This window comes from Lacerta agilis, chromosome 17 (assembly GCF_009819535.1).
Source record: "Lacerta agilis isolate rLacAgi1 chromosome 17, rLacAgi1.pri, whole genome shotgun sequence".
In the NCBI taxonomy this organism is placed as follows: domain Eukaryota; kingdom Metazoa; phylum Chordata; class Lepidosauria; order Squamata; family Lacertidae; genus Lacerta; species Lacerta agilis.
The window spans coordinates 310545-320919 of NC_046328.1; positions in this window are offsets into that span (position 1 = coordinate 310545).

Genomic DNA, 10375 nt, shown 5'->3' on the forward strand with positions numbered 1-10375 from the left:
GATCGCCACAGTACGGTTGGAAGAGTCCAGGGGAATTCCGCCACAGTACGAAGAATTCAGAGACGTGTTCAGTGAAAAGGAAGCGAACAAACTGCCCCCCCATAGGCCGTATGATTGTCGAATTGAGCTGCTGCCGGGGGCAAAGTTGCCTGCAGGGAAGTTGTATTCCATGTCGGAGCAGGAGTTGCAGGAGCTGAAGGAATTCCTCACACTGAACTTGCAAAGGGGATTTATACGAGAATCCCAAGCGGTGGGTGGGAGCCCCATCTTTTTCGTGGACAAGAAAGACTCGGCGCAAAAGCGCCTTATATGTGACTACAGGATTTTGAATTCGCGAACGAAACCGACCGCCTTTCCGATGCCCAAGATCGACGACTTGTTGGCGGCAGTGCGAAAAGGGAAAATTTTTACGAAGTTGGACTTACGAGGAGCTTACAACCTCATAAGAATCAGAGAAGGAGATGAGTGGAAAACAGCCATGTTTACTCCGTTTGGCACCTACGAATATACAGTGATGCCATTTGGCTTACAGGCCGGCTCCCACACATTCCAAGCCTTTATGCACCATGTGCTGGGGCCTTTGTTGTACCGGAGTTGTGTATGCTTTTTGGACGATATCTTGATTTATTCGGACAATGAAAAGCAGCATGAGCAGCATGTCAGACAGGTGTTGCAGAGATTGAAGCAGCATCATCTGTATGCGAAGCTGGAGAAATGCCAATTTCATGTCCAGCAAGTGGACTTCCTGGGGTACAGGGTGTCGGACAAAGGCCTGGCAATGGACGGGGAGAAGGTAAAGGCAGTGTTGGACTGGAAAACACCCAAAACCAGGAAAGATGTACAACGCTTCATTGGGTTCAGCAATTTCTACCGCAAGTTCATCAGGAATTTTGCGCAGCTCACTAGCCCGATAACCGACACGTTGAGTACTAAGAAGAAGTTTCAGTGGACTCCAGAGGCGCAGGAGGCTTTTGAGCAGTTGCGCAAGGTATTCGCCTCAGAGGAACAGCTGTTGCACCTCAACACGGAGCGGCCCATACGCATGGAGACTGATGCATCGGACAGAGCGGTAGGAGCGGTACTGCTGCAACAGGATGCAGCAGGCGACTGGCGACCCTGTGCGTTCTTCTCGAGAAAGCTCAGCAAATCGGAACGCAACTACACCATCTGGGACAAGGAGCTGTTGGCCATTGTAGCGGCGCTCAAAAAATGGAGGCATTTCCTTATAGGAGCCCGCCACCAGATCCAGATCTACACGGATCATAAGAATCTGGAGTACTGGAGAACAGCCAGGGTGCTCAACCAGAGACAACTCAGATGGGCGGAATTTTTTGCAGACTTTGATTTCAGGATCCATTATGTCCCGGGGGACAAGAATGCGAGTGCGGACGCCTTGTCTCGCAAGCCGCAGTACCTAGAGGACGAGGGAGTGCCGGAGGAGAGACATGTGATGCCACCCGGCCGATGGCAGTGCGCTGGAGCCAGGGATCAAGAGTCTCTCATACGACGTCTAACTAGGGAAGATGCGTTTGCTCAGCAGAAATTCAAAGACCTTCAACAAGGTACAGGGGTGGAAGACGGCTTCTTAGCCAAGGATGAACTGTTGTTCTACAAGGGAGCCTTATATGTCCCGGGGGATCAGTTGCGGGCGAAGGTTCTCAAGCAACTACACGATAGTCCTTCGGCAGGGCACCCGGGACAGCGAAAGACCTTGCAGTTGGTCACCAGGGATTTTTGGTGGCCAGGGGTGCAGGAGGACGTCAAAGACTACGTGCAAGCTTGTGAATTGTGTCAACGGGTCAAAAGTGACAATACACCTCCTGCAGGACTGCTGCATCCCATGCCCACCCCGGGGAGGCCATGGGAGATGGTGTCTATTGACTTCCTCACCGATCTGCCGGCGTCTAAAGGCAAGACGGCAGTGCTGATCGTAGTGGATATGCTCACCAAGATGTGCCATTTTGTGGCTTGTCCCAGGGCGGTGTCGGCAGAGGAGACGGCCAGGTTGTTTGTAGATCACGTCTTCAAGCTGCATGGAGTGCCCTCGAGGGTCGTGAGCGACAGAGGCCGCCAATTTACGTCGCGGTTCTGGCGCAAGCTCATGGAGCTCCTGGGCGTGGAACTCAACTTGTCGACGGCCAGGCACCCGCAAACGAATGGACAGGCAGAGAGGGCCAACGCTGTTTTGCAGCAGTACCTACGTTGCTACGTTAGCCAATGACAGGCGGACTGGCCAAAGTTCCTAGCCTTAGCGGAATTTGCCTATAATAACTCAGTTAATGTTTCCACAGGGATGACACCCTTTCTTGCGAACTATGGAGGACATCCGAAGTCGTTCCCGAGGGGAGAGGATCGGGGCCCGAGCGTGCCAGCGGCAGAAAATTTTGCGGAGGAGATGCTCCACCTGCACGAGCAACTCAAGAACACGCTCGACAGGGCCAAAGACGCCTATAAGAGGGCTTCGGATCAGCATCGGAGGGAGGGGGAGGTCATCAGGGTGGGGGACAGGGTATGGTTGTCATCCAGGGGGCTGCCCACCAGAAGCAGGTGCAAGAAGTTAGAGCACAGACGTTTGGGACCCTTTGAGGTAGTGGGCCAGGTCAATCCCGTAGCCTTCAAGCTGAGGTTGCCCGACGACATGAGAATTCACCCCGTGTTTCACAGAGCGCTGTTAACTCCGTACAGAGAAGCGCACCCATATCAGGGGGAAGGGGGGGGTGACAATAGGGCATTCAGGGGAGGAGGTGGGGACAGGCAATGAGGCCACGGAGATCCTCGATTCCAGGTGGAGGGAAGGGCAGGTGGAGTACTTGGTGGCTTGGGAAGGGGAGGACCCCGAGAGCAACACATGGATGCGCCATGATAACATTCAGGAGGAGTACCTCAAGGCTGAATTCCATGCGTTATTCCCACAAAAGCCGGCCCCACCGGGGTATGAATGTTGGCAGGGTCATCAGGAGGAGGGGCTGGGGGACCAAGCGTACAGCAGAGGGGAGGAGACAGAGGAACCCCATTCGGAATGGTCAGAGGAGGAGGTTGACGAGGTAGTGTCATTCGCACCTTTTACGACGGAACAGTGGAAGACGGTTTTCGAGTCGGATGACAATGAGGATACAGACTTCCTGGGGTTTGTCACTCCACCGCGCACGCAACAGTGGCAGCATGGGAGCGGGGAGGTGGAGAAGGTTAGCACGACTGTACACCATCCGTTGGAGTCCAGGGAATCCGGGGAGGAAGGGGGCCTGGAGGAGGGAGTGGATGTCACGGAGACAAGCCTGGATCGGGAAGGGAGTGTGGGGGGAGGAACAGTAAGGGAAACGGCTTATCGAGAACCGGCCCCATTAATCTCCACAGATACGTCCGATGACGACAACCCTGTCTCAGAACTAACGCCAGAAGAAAGGGGGGGTGCGGATGTCAGTAATAAACAGGGGGGGGAAACAAAAGAGAGCGGAAGAAGTTTTCTCGTCACTTCCGGAACACCCGGAGATTATTGTGTTGGAAAAAGCGGGAACCGGACGGAAGCAGTTGAGATGTTTGTAACCAAAGTACGCAGACACGCTTTGTAGCTCTGTAAATAATTAGTGCAATAAAATGCTTTGAAAACCGAGAAACGTTCCGGCTGCTGCCTCATAGCAGCTCCAAAGGCAAGGTTGCCATGACAGTGCCTTTCATTTTTTTTTGCCCAAGTGTAGTACTTTACATTTCTCCCTGTTAAAATTCATCTTGTTTGCGGACTTCCGGTTTAGCGCCGGCCATGTCGGACGGGAGCTGAAGAGCTCCGGTTCCCCGGGGGTTTTGGGGTTCCCGTACCTGCGCTGCGGGCCCCTTAAAGCCACGGGAAGAGCGTCCCATGGACCTGTGTCTTGTGGGCTCCAGACGTGCCGTCCCCGCTCCCGATCGACCCTCGTAAGGGGGAAAATCGGGCGAGCGAGGCTCCGGCACGGAGCTGAAGAGACGTCTGCCCCCGAGGAACAAAGCATTCCGGCAGATCCGAGCGCTCAGCACTTCTTAATTGGATTATGCAAAAGAAGCTCTGTGAGTAGAAACTCTAATTGACTTTTGGATTTAAAAGAAAAAGATTTGGACTTGCAGAGAGAATGTAAAAAGGAAGCCCGTTCTCTTTGGGCTGTTTTATAGAGCAAGGTAACGGCAAAGGAGCTAAGCCGCGAATAGCGGAAAAAGTTTGCTAGTTTTGCTGAACTTTCTTAAAAGTGCTTTAAAAGTTGTTTCAACTGGTTTTTAAGACTTTAAATTAAGGATTATGGCAAAAGAAGACACCGCTCGCCCTCTGGAATAGGATCCCGGGTCGGTAGCGGGCTGCGTTATTTTGTTGCCATTTGTTTTGCAACTGTTTACCAGCGGAGACACTTTAACTTTTTTGTAGCTGGCTGCAGTCTTTACTTTGGACTTGGTGGTTACATTGCAAGAAGAATAGTAAAGTACTGCCTTGGACTGCTTTAAGGACTAACTCTTCTTGACTTTTGATGAATTTTAAAACTTTTAAAAACTTGGAATTTAAGCCTAAACTTTGGATGGTTGGCTGGAACTGTTTGGGACTCCTGGCTCTGTTGTTCCTTTGTTCTCGGAATTAGCATGCTAGCCACCTGGTGTTGACTTTTGGGACTGTTGGTCTTTCCCTGTGAATGTCTGAGACAATTACATCAACAGAGGTGACCTTGAAAGCTGCAGAGTGTTTTGGAAATGCAAGATAGGAAATGCAAAATCACAATGAAAAGCTTCAATATCTACAATTACACAAGAACAGATGGCAGCTGCTATTGAGAAATTAACTGCTAGTATTGCGGAGGTGTCAGAAGGGCTGAGAAAAGTAGGAGAAGATGTGAAACAAACCCAGATTTCTGTAAATACAACTGTAAACTCAGCAACAGAAAAACTGCAAGCTGAAATCAAAGACTCCACTCAGAGACTTGAAAAATCTATTGGTGCAATTGAGGAAGGAGTCAAGAAAAATAGAGAAGAAATTGATAGAATTGGGAAGGAGGTGACAGTTTTAAAAAAGGAAACAGAGGAATTTAAAGAAGTAAAGGAGAAAATAAAATTGGTGGAGACGAAATTGGAGAATATTGATTTGGAAAAGATTGAAAAAATTGGAGCACAGCAGAAGAACGTGGAAGAATCTCTCGCCTTTCTTCAACTCCGAGAGAGGGAGGGGAACCTCCGTCTAAGAGGACTTCCAGAATTGGAAAAAGATAGTTTGAAAGCTTTCATAGTTAACGAATTTGCAACGTTCTGGAACTTGGAGGAGAACGACGTCTCAGCACTCATAGTGAAGGCCTTCAGATTTGGATCCAGAGGAAAGAAAAGTACTAAAGTAGTCAATGACTGTTTGATTGTGTTACATAACAGATACCAAAGAGACTATATTTTGGATTTCCATTATAAGAATAACCTGGTGGTACAGCAGAAGAAAGTGATACCTGAAGAAGTGTGCATGCACACGAAAGCTCATACCAGGAACAAACTCAGTTGCTCTCTAAGGTGCTACTAGAAAGAATTTTCGATTTTGTTTTGACTATGGCAGACCAACACGGCTACCCACCTGTAACTGGAAGAATCATATAGTTAGAAAAGCCCTTTTTCAGGTTTGGATGAGATATAAAGATTTGTTGGAGAGAAAGACCTGTAGAGACCTAATAAAAGACCTAATATGCCTGCAAAATGGCCAAGATATGTAGATTTACTGCAGCAAGAAGGTGAGACGTTTAAGCTGAAAAGTTACGATCAAATAGAAAAAGTCACCGACAAATCCGCAGTATCGTCAAATTTATGAAATTTTTAGATTAGACAAAAAGATTGGTTTTCAAATAGAAAAATCAAAGCTGGAAACAGAGTTAATTGAACCGAACTCTAAAAACCTTTCCAGGATGTACAATTTGTTGCTAGAGTGGCATACGAAAGATGAACTGGTTAAATCTGTAATGATAGATTGGGCAAAAGATGTGGGACTGGGAGAGGTTGTGGAAGGAAGGTATCAAATTTACTGCTTGTAATGTATTAAGAGAAAACATTATGAAAATGATATATAGATGGTATTTGACACCAGTTAAGATAGCTAAGATATATCATGTTACAAGTAATATGTGTTGGAAATGTAAATCTGTGGAAGGTACCTTTTATCATATGTGGTAGACATGCCCAAAGGTTAAGGCTTTCTGGGAGAAGATTTACAATGAACTCAAGAAGGTAATGAAAATTACCTTTAGTAAGAAACCAGAGGCCTGCCTTTTGAGCAAGTTCTTAACCTGAGGTACTACTTCCAGGTTAGCAGAGTTTGTAACCCGAAGTGTTTGTAACCCGAGGTGTTTGAGGTACCACTGTATAAGGAAATATTGTTGTTTTCCATTATGAAGCTGGGTTTTCCTAAGGCAATAAATAAATAATAAATGAATAAAAACGGTTTTTGATGTAAAGGGGGAAACGCAACAACAATGAATTTTTTTGGTTTTGTAAAGTGTATCAAGCAACCACTCGCTGGCTGGAGCTCTGCCAACAGGCAAGCAGTGCTACAGACAGAAGCCAGGCATAGGAATAATTCTCCATGATTTAAACAAAGCACATCACTACTAAGCAAAGCTGGGCAATTTTTGTCTCCATCAGAAACCCTTTGGCAAGAGGCCCTGTTCCTCCCAGTGATGCTCATAGATACACGCCAACCTTTCCCTTCACCCCTGCTTCCCTAAGCCCTGCTTTAATACATAGGACAGTGACAGATTACCTCATTATGCCAGGTGTGAAGCATAGTACAGGTACAAATGTCTTGGCAATTTCTTGCAGGCTTTGCAAGAATGATATGAGATGCATTTGCTCCTTGGAAAAGAACCGGGATTGCTCTGAGACATTGGTCATGGCCCATCCCCAATCCTGAAGAGACAAAAATGGACAACTCTCTTTCCAGCTGCACCATTTCAACTTCCTGTGTGAGTTGCATCCTAAGTAGTTGAGGGACGTGGGGGGAGCGCACCGCCCCTGGCAGCGCCCCTGTTGGGGTGCTATTGCGGCTGCCTCCCCACCTGCGCTGGGCGCCACGCTCCCACAGGCGGCGTACCATGCCCCCAGGATGCATGCCATGCCCCCGCCTGCTCTCTGCCCCCTCGTGCCGGAACATGAAGCTCCATGAAGCGATTTAAATGAATACTGGCCACATGACCCAGAAAGCTGTCTGCCAGCTCCCTTAGCCTGAAAAGCAAGATGAGCGCTGCACCCCATAGTCGCCTTTGACTGAACCATCCAGGGGTCCTAAGTGCCCATTACAACATCCAGTTTCCAGGAACTGGAGGAGGCAGAGCAGAGCCATTGTGGCCAGTGACCATTGATCGTCCTCACCTCCATGAATTGGTGGCATAGCATGGGTTGCCAGCATCTGGGGCCATGTGGAGGGCAGGTGGGAGGGAGGGAAACAGATGGAGTACGCATGTACTGCCTAGTCCATGTCACCCAGGAGACTACAGCCACAGAGATAAGAAAAGATGAGTCATTCCATTGTCTGGAGACGTCACTTCCTGGTTCACATGAAGAAGCTGTTTTCACCAGAACCCAGTGACGGAAGTGCCCAGCTGTATTGAGGCAGCACTGGGTGTTGAAATTTTGTGCCCCTAACAATTTTGCACTTGGAGCAACTGCCCTTGTGGCCCCCTCATGCTATGCCACTGGTCTTATCCTCTTTTAAAGCCATTAGGTTGCCATCACTGCCTCCTGTGGGAGGGAGTTCCATGGTTTCACTTAACGATGAGCTGTGTGATAATCTTCTCCCGATTCATTTAATGTTCACAAGTTTTGGTGACTTATTTCATTTGAGGAATTTGTAGGGCACTTTGCAGACAACAGTCTGGTCAGAGCAACTTATGAGGAAAGATTTTATCGTCATGGTAGAACTCATGCTTTGCATGCAGAATGTCCCAGGATATCTCTCTCTCTCTCTCTCTCTCTCTCTCTCTCTCTCTCTCTCTCTCACACACACACACACACGTGCACACACGCACCTCCATTTTAAAAGAGATCAGAAGGCAGCAGGTATTGGGAAAGACTATCCTCGCCTGAGATCCATACATAGAACAGAGATATTGCAACTGCCAAATTTCCTTTTGCAGTCTGGATAGAGATTTTGTACCTCTGAATTAAAAACATAAGAAATAAAACCCCACAGATAGCAAAGAAATATACTGCGTCTCCCATCCTTTGGAGACACAGATTTATGTGTTGCTCTTTTTTGCAATGGCCAAAGATCCATAGGCACTTGTACCAAAAGGAAAGCTGCAGTTTCTGTAGCGCTTTCCATTGCTGAACTTTGGAAATCCTGTCTGCTGCCAGTCTCCAAGTCAATAGTTCATTAGATGAAAAGACGTTTGTATGCTTGTCCCACAGACTTAACACTCTCCTTGTTCTGAGCATCCCAATTTTTAAAAAGGGATCCAGGAGAAGGGCCAGAGAGAGAGAGAGTCCTTTGCGGGGGGGGGGGGGTGCTGCTGCTGTTATTTATATTAATTTTCTGTATCTTTGTTTCTTTATTTTAGATCTTCTTATGATTTATTTGGAAATTGTTCAATTTGGTTGTGTAGCTTTTGATATGTTTATTTATTGCTGAGATACGGTTGTAATTATGTAATTTTTCTCATGTTGTAAGCCACCTTGAACATGGTTTGAACCTTGAAGGTGGCGTACAAATGAAATGAAGTGTGCATGATGTATGCCATGACAATGGATTTCTAATGCATTGCCTTACTGCCTTTCCCCCCAGGAGCTTAGCTGCAGACCTCAAGTTGTCCTAACTTGGTCTCACCAGTCCTAACTTGGACCAGCCAGTCCCTACTATTGACTCTGCTTCTCCATTGCACAAACCATCCCAGCTCAGGGTTCCCAGTTCAGACTGGAAAATCAAACCAGCTGATGAGCAGATAAAGCTAAGAAGTGAGAGGAGATTTTCCTTGCTGGTGAGAACGATGGATTGGCCATGATGTTTTATTCACGGGAGTGGAATAAATGCATTACGGCTTTTAATTAAAAAACACCAGATGAAAGATGCATCCAAGTGTCTTGGATTTTTAATGAGGGGGATTTCAAACACTGCAATGTTGTTGCCAGGAAGAGAAATGAACTCCACATGACCGAATTTTTTTTGGGGGGGGGCATCAAATGTAGGACTGGAACATCCTGAGAAGCAACAGGGGAAGAGGGAGAGAAGGATGCCTCCTCCATGTGAGGTCTAGAGGGCCTTTTCTGCAATGGCTCCCCATTTGTAGAATGCTCTCTCCAGGGAGGCTCCCCATGCGCCTTCATTATATTATATATATATATATATATATATATATATATATATATATATATATATATATATATATATATTAGGTGCCAGGCAAAAATGTTCTTCTTCTTTCCTGGGCTGATTAATATTCTTTTTTAAAAAAATAAACTTTATTAGTCTTAATATTCTATAGCCTTTTAAATGTGTCTGTTTTGTTGTTTTTGTTTTAATTATTTATGTTTTTATCTTGTATTTTATTCTGTGAACCACCCTGAGATCTTGCGATGAAGGGTGGTATATAAATTTAACTAAATAACAGGAGCAGCAGCAGCAGCAACAACAACAACAACAACAACAACAGGGTCCCTCTGGGGACAGTCTGAGCTCCCATTGGGTCACCATCTGCTTCAGGGGCTCATCTACACCTGAGCTTAATGTACAATATGTACTACCTAGTTATTTGCTTTATTACATTTACAGCTAACCAAGGAACTCAGGGTGGCCATCCTCAAATCTTGTGGCAGTGAGTTCCACAAATCTTGTGTTGCGTGAAGAAGGACTTGAGCAGTAAACACTGGATAGGGAAACAATCTCCTTGCATAGCCTTGAGTGTTATGGAGGGGAGGGGAGGTGGAAACAGAGCATCCTATGCACAACTTCTCCCACCCACCCACACCCCACCAGGGCTGGCCCACCCATGAGGCAAGGTGAGGCAACTGCACAGATCCACAGCAGATTTGGTCTCCCAGGAAGGCATCACCTGCTCCTTGGAAGCTTCTTTGGCAGCAGCCCCCCCCCCCCATGCCACTTCTGCAGTGGCCTCTTGGCACTGTTGATCTCCTCCCACCCTTGATCCCCATGTAGATCTTTATTCCCCCTTGTTCCTGATGTAGACCCATAGCTGTCAAGTATTGGCCGGGATTCCCCCGTTTTTACACGTGTTTCCCACTCCTCTCCCGGATGCCTCAAAAACCCGTATATTCCCGGGTTGTGCGGAGGTGGAGGAGGGCCGGGAATGCCCGGGGGGAGGAGAGACAAGCTGTCGGCGCTTCCCTCGGCTGCAAGCGGAGCAGGGAGAGCCAGGAGAGTGAGCGAGAAGCCACGAGGGGCTCG